The sequence below is a fragment of the Centrocercus urophasianus genome, unplaced genomic scaffold, assembly GCF_019232065.1.
Source record: "Centrocercus urophasianus isolate 14NV4802_14NV808 unplaced genomic scaffold, USGS_Curo_1.0 seq_13, whole genome shotgun sequence".
Taxonomy (NCBI): Eukaryota; Metazoa; Chordata; class Aves; order Galliformes; family Phasianidae; genus Centrocercus; species Centrocercus urophasianus.
Window position 1 is genome coordinate 21082043 of NW_024884475.1, and position 9324 is coordinate 21091366.

Sequence of the window (9324 nt, forward strand, 5' to 3'; positions counted from 1 at the left end):
TGCAGCGCTTTAAAATAAACCAATGCAATTCTGCCAGAAATCAATGGCTACATACTCCTCATGCAACAGAGAGGACATTCCACTAACAAACCAGAACGAATTGGCCTGTACCCCTCAGCCATCAGCATTAAACTGCTGAGGTTACAGGACTGGCAGAAGTGAGCCTGAGGACTCCGAAGGAGATTTCCTCCACAAAGCAACTTCCGTAGTTCACACAAGGCTAAAAATAGGCTCTGTAACAAGGAATTTGTATACAAATTGATACTAATTAAAACATTCCAGTCATCTGCACTCCTCTACCACTATAATTTGAATCGTTCAAATAAATATTCCCTCACGGTACTCAAGTCTGAAGCACTGCAACACTCCATTTGGCATTTTTATAATGGTTAGTATTACCATATTTTTATATTTTTATAAAGCCCTTTCACAGAATCACAGAATGGCCAGGGTTGGAAGAGACCTCAAGGATCATGAATCTCCAACCCCCCCACATGCAGGGCCACCAACCTCCACATTTAATACTTGACCAGGCTGCTCAGGGCCCCATCCAACCTGGCCTTGAACACCTCCAGGGATGGGGCATCCAAAACCTCTCTGGGCAGCCTGTTCCAGCACCTCACCACTCTCTCTGTAAAGAATTTCCCCCTGGCATCCAACCTAAATCTTCCCCCCCTCAACTTCAAACCATTTCCCCTTGCCCTGCAGTTATCAACCTTTTCAAAGAGCTGATTCCCCTCCTGTTTATAGGCTCCCTTTGGGTACTGAAAAAAAAAAGCCCAAGAACAAGCCCAGCTCCCTCAGCCTGTCTTCATAGGGGAGGTGCTCCAGTCCCCCAGTCATCTTTGTGGCTCTCCTCTGGACCCTCTCCAACAGCTCTCTGTCTTTCTTCTACTGGGGGCTCCAGACCTGGACACAGTACTCCAGATGGGGCCTCACAAGAGCAGAGTAGAAAGGGACAATCACCTCCCTGTCCCTGCTGACCACCCCTCTCCTGATGGAGCCCAGGATGCCATTTGCTTTTTTTGAACTGTGAGAGCACATTGCTGGCTCATTTTAAGTTTTTCATTCATCAGGACCCCCAGATCCTTCTCTGCAGAGCTACTCTCAAGGACTGCTCCTTCCAGTCTGTAAGCCTACAGCACCCAGTATTCCCAACAGGTCTCCCATCCAGGCCTAACCCTGCTTCACTTCCAAGATTGGGCATTACCAGGGTGGGATGGCTGCAGGCCATTAACATTTCATTAACAGTACAAGGAAAACTCTGTAGCATCATCTCTTCAACATCTCTTCAACAAGCTCACAGCTACACCCCACTTTTATTGATGCAAATGCTGGCACTCCCACTGACTTCACTGAACCAGGATCTAGTGGCCCTTGAAGGTCGTGGAACCCTAGAGAGCTACTGATGATCTTCTTCTACCAGGTCTATTCCTGGGCATTAAACTGAGTTTTCAGGACGAGAACCAGCTGGCTGCATGGGCACAGCAGCAGAACAGCTGGATGTCAGTGTGGGGGCTGCCACTGTGACGTGTGGCTTCAATTACAGCTTTCTCCAACAATTGTGCCAGAACAGATCATCCATTTAGCTCCTCTAGTGAAAGGAGCTGCAATGACTTTGTCAGCCAATACAATACCCAGAGAGAGTTCCTAGACACAGCAACACTTCAGAAGCAATTCTCTTCAGTCGCTTTCCTTTCAATTCCAGGGGGTAGGGAGAATGAAGCTGATTTTGTACTTGAAAGCATCAGCATGTCTCCCTGGATTTCCAGCCGTAGCCTAATGAGTTGGCAAATATATTTTTGTGCTGCAAATTTTCTCAGGATAATTAACGAGATCCAAGATGAACTTTTCAATGCAGCCAAGCCAGTTCCTCTTCTCATGGAAAAGAACCATGCACACAGCTGTTGCTGGTCTGGTTGGTTCCAACAGACACCAAAGCCAGCGGGAGCCCCACAGAACTGCTCACTCAAACACGTCTTCCTCCAGGCATACCAGTGGGTAACTTTCCTACTGTCTCACAAATGATTTGGCATTTAAGTAAATTAGGAAGTAATTTTCCAGTGCCATCCATCTGGCACTTCTTACAAATGCTAATTTACTATAAAACAACTTGTTTAAAGTAGAAGCAAACCCAAAGAAACTAAGAAATGGCAACCCAGCTACTGAAGGATGATACAGGGATGAACATAAATCAGAGAAAGAGCCTCTGAGCACGGACAGACTCAGAACTGAGGAGCGAATGCTAAGCATCCTACTGATGGGGAGGTTCAGGCAGGATATCAGGGAAAGGTTCTTCACCAGAGGGTGGCTGGGCATGGAACAGGCTGCCCAGGGCAGTGGTCATGGCTGCAAACTGTTGGACCTCAAGAAGCATTTAGACAATGCTCTCAGACATAGGGGTTGAATTTTGTGTGGAAACAGGAGTGGCACTCCTTACGAGTCCCTTTCAACTTGAGATATTCTATGATTCTATAATGGTTTCCCAATGGCCTCACAGGACTGCTGCAGCACTGGTGCATCCCTCATCCCCACGGGTCCACCACTGTGCGACAATCATGTAGGGAGCATTGTTAGGCCACCTGTGATGTGTTCATTGGGACTTGCTCTGAGTAGCTCAGGAAAAGAATTGTTCAGGTGACAGACAGCGGCACTGGCACTAAGAACAGCAAAGTAAGAACACAAGAACTTAGATGCTTATGATATGGACAAAGGCCTCTCACAGGCAAACATCACGATTCTTTTCTCACTGAGGTGTGCACATCCTGCTTCGAGGATGGCAGCATCTCACACAAAGCTGGCAGCAAGCTTCCTGCTTGTGACCATGACACAAAGCTGACCAAGGCTAAGAGTGCCCCCAAGAGCCTCAGCTCAATGCAGAACAGTACACTAGGGAGCTGCAGAAGATGGCATAGATGCTGCATCTGGTTTAATTAAAGCCATTCAGTGTCAAGCATAAGGCTTAGAGACGAAGAATTCACACGCTCAAACCACCACTGCAGTACTGGTCCCTGTTGTCCGCTTCATGGCCAGTCCCCATTACCTGGAGGGAAGGAGATTTCAGACTTCAGTGCCATCAGGTTGCGGTCAGTGACCAAAACCAACTCCCCCCAAGGAAGCTAAGCAAGACGCATCAGGATTTCAAAAGCTATTTACTTATTCCTGTGCAGGTGGCCTCACATTTCTTCTGGCTAAAGCACTTGAAAAGGAGCTAATTATGCACATCCACTCATGGACCAAAAAAGCAGTCCAGCTATTTTAGAATTCATTTACTAATATTTGATGCAGAACGTTATTGCCTAACTCCAGCTGCCAGCATTCGGTCATCCTTTTGTTAAAAGGATGACATTTTTCTGAAAGAAGTTTTTTGCAACCCGAAAGCTAATTAAGAGACGATGTCAGTGGCACAGAACATTGTCCAAGAATAACAGTTTCTGCTAAGCAAATGCCTCAGCTTCACTTCAGCATTTTTTTCTAAAATAGAAACTCTGACAGTGGTCTAGGACAAAGAAATTATTTATATTACACCAAATGACCAAAGGAAATTTAATCACTGCTAATGCAAAAGGGGGAGCAATCCTCTAAAATTACTAAGCTATTCCATTTAACTAGTTCACAGAGCAAATCAGGAGCCCTCTCCTGCGGTCCTCTGTAAGGTTAAGAAGTCCTATTGACTTTAATGGAATTTTTCACTCAAGTGGTAACTGTAACATCCAGCTATAAGGCAAATGTGCTTACTTCCCTGCTCTTGGTTCATTTCTCCAGCACTGCAGACTCTCTGCAGCTTCTGCTGACGTCCCTTCTCTCACTCCTCAGTCTCCTAAATTCAGCACTGGGGCTGCACGAGCACCGAACCTGCAGCCCCACGGAGAGCACTGCTGCCCTGTGCCATGTGAGGAGGGCTGGCAGCTGGCACTGCTGCACACAGGCAGGCTCCATCCAAACACACGGCCACGCACGGAGGGACACTGGCATTCCAGGGAGCAGACTTCTGCAGGGAGGCAAGAATGGGTATATGGAACATGTTCCTCTAACAAACTATGTAACCTATTCATAAAACATCCCTGCTCTCGTTCCAGTGTTTATGAATCAAGATTCTGATTAATGCATTCAAATGTTTCCGAGCAATTTAGGAGCACAACGTGGATGCAATTGTAGAACTCCTTCAGCGAGGCTCAAGGTGCCAGTTCCTGAGCAAATCACTGCAGTGTAACAAAGCCACCATGTAGCAGCTGAGCTGTGGCAGCTGCTCTCACACAGGCTCTGAGCCTGTGGGACCTGCAAGCCAACGGGACTGTGCTGAGTCTGTCAAAGAGAAAAGTTGAGCTGAGACTTCATTCAGAAGTGCCACAGGCACCCAGACAGTCACTGCAGCTCAGATGGCCTGAGATAACTCATTTGTCTGACATAACTCTTTTCGGGGGCTCAATAATGGAGAATTTTTTAGACATGCCATCTTTCTGGAAAAATAAAGATGAAAAAAATCTCTTATCCACTCCTTTACAAAAATGTAATAAAAACAAATAAAAATGACAGTACTTCCTCTGTACCGAGGCAGAAAGTGCAGCCCTAAAGCATAAGTGATTAAGTTTTTTTGAGACTTGCTTCTTAAGAGCGTAATTATTTAGATTATGAAATGCCTTACTAACTCCTTAGAACTGTAGAAATGCACTGTACCTTAACATCACTCCTATCCCACACAAACACAAAAATCATACTGAAATTCTCCGGAATATTTTCATTATGTTTTTTCTCCAGAGATGACATATGTTCCTAATAACTTGCCACTGAGAAAACAGATTTAGCAGGGTAGCAGCATGCTGAGAAAGATAGCAGGATTTTCAATTTTCAGATGAAAGCAGCTCTATTCCCTGGCAGCCCTGCTCCCAACCCCTCTAGGCCAGATCAAATTTTATCTGAAGCTGGCGGATGCCTGTCTTTGCCTTACACAGAAGTTGAATCAGGTTTTCTACATACCTGAAGCAAACGGTTTGAGCTCATAAAATAGAGCCTTTTAATGAGCACTTATACCAGAAGGAAGCTGTAACAATAAACAGGATTTCTGGGCTTTGTTATTTACGTATGTTTAGCAAACAGAAGACCCAATTTTTAATCCCAAACCCATTTAATACCCATTCAGCAGACTCACTGCCCAATCTACATCATCAAAAGGAAAGTGCTATGCAAATGATACATGTCTACCCAGCACCTACAAGGAACAGATTTTAAAATCTGTTAAATTGCATAAGGAAAATCCATGGCACTATTGACAAGATTGCAATTAGTTGCTTTGAAAAACGTATCACAACCATAAAATCATAGCATCTTTGTCTCCAATGTTTTCCCCCAGGAAAGAAGATATTTTTCAATCTTTGGACACAACTGCTCTAAATACAAACTTGAAAGTGAAGCATCCAGTGACTCCTGTGTCCCAGAAGATGTCTATATAAAGGAATACGAAGGTGGTGAGCCCCTAACCATGCTGCAACCACTGGCAGAAGCGTTCTCATTGAAGCCATGCAACTCACACTGGGAAGCTTTGTTCCACAAATGGTTACCAACTGTTTGAAGAGCTGACACCAAACTTTTCTTCACATCTTCATGTAATTCTATTCAAAGTTGTTTTTTTTTTTTTCCTTTTACCAACTTTTTACATATGAAAACTGACAGAGTACCTTATCAAGTTCTTTAAAAATAATGTCTTACCAAAAATATGATTAAACAGCAAGACATACATGAAGATATACCAATGAACAAAAGAAGACCAAAACTCTGTTACTGTATTGACAACGATTTGACAAACCAAACATTGCAACTGCTTCTCTCATACTAAAGGCTGGGATTACATTTTTGTACAGTGCTTCAGTTTCTTTTGATAAAATCATTTCTTCCCTAGGACAGCTTAGTGCTTTGGATATGACATTGGTCTATCAGCTGTGTAAAGTAAGAATTAAACTATATTTAGCACTAGAAAACCATGGGTTTTAACGCATGCAGAGCTGCCGAAGAATTAATCTTAATGAGGAAAACTTTTATCAAGTGTAACTCTATCTTTTCCCACCCAAATGGGACTAATTTGTTCTATTATCTCTAAAAATACCAGCTAGACAATGTAACTAAAGCCTCCAAAGCGAGTTTGTTCAACTAACAACCATGCAAATGTACAACCATTCAATCACGCCAGGGGCTGCTTCCTGAACATCTTCAGATCTCTCATAAAAAGCTGAATCAATCACTGCTAAGGAGCTTCTTCTTGCCCATGCCAATGCCATGAGATAGGTGCTGGGATGCAAAGAGGGCTATGAACATCCACTGTACCGCTGCCAAGGTCTGGCAGAAAGAAGACTAACACAGCCTGATCCTCCTCATATACATGCTTATATTCCTACATAACAAGGAGTTGAGTCTTTCTTCAATTAAGGTTCCTTGGAACTTGGGAAGCTAGCTGTCGGTGAGTCAAAGCCTGTAAGCTGAAGGAGCTATTCTGGGAAAACTGTTCTTTCTTCTGTTTTGTGGTTTGTTTTCAAACTGAACAAGGAGTGCAAGATTTGGCTGTGCAGTATATAACCTTAAAAAGTTCTCTCAGCTTCCACTGCACTCAGAGGGGATTTAGGAACACTTGGATCTTCCAAGAAGCACTCCTCAGCATCTTGCAGATGCTTCATCAGTGACCAGATAGGGTCTTCATGTATTAATAAATCAAATCTAGGAAGTAAGAACAGAAAGAATGCTTAACATCAAGCGTGATAGTGTAGAAGAGTATGCAAAGCAGGCTCTCTAATTTGCTTCCCAAGCAGAATATGGGCAGATGACATCAATTTGTCTACGCACAAGTGCATCTGCCAAAATATTTCTACATCTGTTGTGAAAAGAAACCTGATAAATGTTCAAAACATACAGCATAAGGATCTCATCCCTGGTGTTATCAGAGCACCAGACACCTCCATTCATACATGCTTATAGAGAACAGAAAGATTTTGCTACTTCCACTACACTGGCCTGAATTTCTGCAAAGACTCTGCTATGATGAAGTCAACTGAGACAAAATTTGGCCTTTAAGAGTGTGTGTCAAGAACCTAAAATATCTGGAGGGAAAATCCTGAAACATAAAACAGACTTTGTTTTATTACACATCTGTTATGCAAATAACATTCACACATCACTAATTCTAAAGTCTAAATATATGAAAGCAGAAAATGAGAGGTTAATAACGAAACAAGAAGTCAGTTTGAAACCAACTTTCTCTAAACCCAAATATTAAACTTTTGAAAGCAGATTGGACAGTTACAGAGGAATTAAAACTATCATGTACTTTTAAATTGCATTCTGTAGATGACTTCTCTAATGAAAAATACATTTTTCTTAACTTCTTTTAGAAAGAAGGAAGAATGTAGACTGCAGAATGCAGCACAAAATAACTGCGTCATGCACTTGGGATTTAACAGACTAAATGCGTGACTTCAGTAACGTGCTGCGAAAGTGCCACAACAACAACATACAAAATCCCCTAGAACCATATTCATAATATTTATTTTTGTAGCCAGCTAGGCTAAAAAATGTTCCAACCAGGACAATAGAAAGGCTCCTGCTACAATCTCAGTTTGGAAATGGACCCTTTTTGCTTATGGCCCTGAGCACATCAGGGTCTTTCCTGCTTGTCAGAGATGCATGTGGCCCAATAATCTGCAAGAGAGCCAACAGCACATCCACCAAGCCCTCACACTAGTATTGTGTCTTATGCAAAATGATCTTAAACCAATTAAAACACAGAACTCTGTGCTATGCTGGGGTTAGGCAAGAAAAGCCAATCTCACATTTTAAAGAAAGGGGCAACAGAGCCAAACAGAGCTCAGATTTGCCTATCCCAGTGGCATGAGAAGGACTGAAGTGACTGCTGTGCTGCCAACCGTTACAGCCACTATTTTCTGCCAGCTGCTCCTATTGTTTTGAGCTACACTGCCAATGACAGAGTCACTTCTTAAGAAAAAAATAAAAATAAAAATCAGTAACAACAATAGTTTGATTTCTCTCATCTGGACAGGTCATAAGGATACGAAGAATGAGATAGAACTATCAGGGACATTATTCTCTGTTGCTACAGACAGGAAGAAATCAGCTAAAAAAAAAAAATCAAAATGAGACTAAAGATTTTCTTTCTGATGTCTGCTTTTGAAAGTAACAGAAGCAAGTAAAGGTCAACAGAACTGTAAGAGCTGAGCATGAAAGACTTCTTACAAGTGACCCATTGAGCTCATTGCAGATAGGCAACTTGCCCAGTGGGCACGTTAACATTAACATAATGCGTTATTTTAAAAGTTGGATGTCCTTATGCTAAAAAACCACAATGAGTTTTCATGACTTCTCAAGACAAGGATGTTTACCAGCGCATAATGCAAACACTGCCTACACCACTAAGCATACAGCCTAAAGGCAGTCCTGACCGCGGGCCAGGAGAACAGGTGTTTGCCGATCCCGGGGCAGGTCACACGCCGAGGTCCGAGCTCTCGGGGAGGGCAGAGGCTGAGCCTGGGCAGGACAGCCGGCAGCGGCGCTGGGACAGCCAGGGAGAAACTGCCGCGGCGCTCCCCGGGGCGCCCAGGCCAGCAACGCTCTGCCCCGCCGCAACCCGCTACCAACCGACCCCGGAGGCACACGGGCGAGGGCTCCCGCCCGGAACCCTGCCCGTAGGAAGCTAACGGCAGCGCGACGCTGTCATTTGGAGGCTCTGTTTTACAGGACGCCGTCCGCTTTCTCCCCTCAGCCTGCTTCTCGGCAAGGGAAGCGCATATCCCGTCAGCGTGTCACTCCCAGCTCCTCTACGGACAGAAAAACAGAACCTTCGGTTGACTCTGAGATCCTCCAAAAAGCCACGAGCGTGCGACTTCGCGCTGACAACCCCAACAACCGAAAACAGCCGAGCGAACCCTACCAGACACGCAGCCGAACGCCCGCGAAGGGCGAGCGCCGGCCGTTCGGCGGGCCGATACCCGGCGAGGCGCCCGGCAGCTGAGTGGTCTCGGACTCCACCGGCCTCGGGGCAACTGGGGCCGCTCGGGCCGCGGCTCAGGCCGCTCCGCGCCTGCAGGACGGAAGGACGGCCGGGAAGCGGGCTGTCCGCGGAGACCCGCCCGGCCGTGCCCGGCAGCGGCCCTCCCTCTCCCCCCGCTGCCGCGGCGCCCCCCTCCCCGCTCACCGTGCTCCGGCCGCCGTCGCGGGGCTGCGGAGGGAGAGAGGGCCGCGGGGCGCTGCGCGGACGGGGCGGGCGGACTCGCTGAGGCGGCCCCGCGGCTCGGCCCCGCTGCTTGGGGCCGGCTCACACGTCAG

The 9324-nt window shown here is 45.6% G+C and overlaps 1 protein-coding gene across 1 annotated transcript in view; it reads right to left on the reverse strand.

The window, feature by feature from the left end:
* Positions 1 to 9257, reverse strand: part of SMIM14 (small integral membrane protein 14) — a 40075-nt gene extending 30818 nt beyond the window's left edge. Inside the window, exon 1 of the mRNA XM_042812240.1 lies at positions 9194 to 9257. The gene's annotated coding sequence lies outside the window, so the exon portion shown is untranslated. The remainder of the gene's footprint in view (positions 1 to 9193) is intronic.
* Between the last annotated feature and the right edge of the window lie 67 nt (positions 9258 to 9324).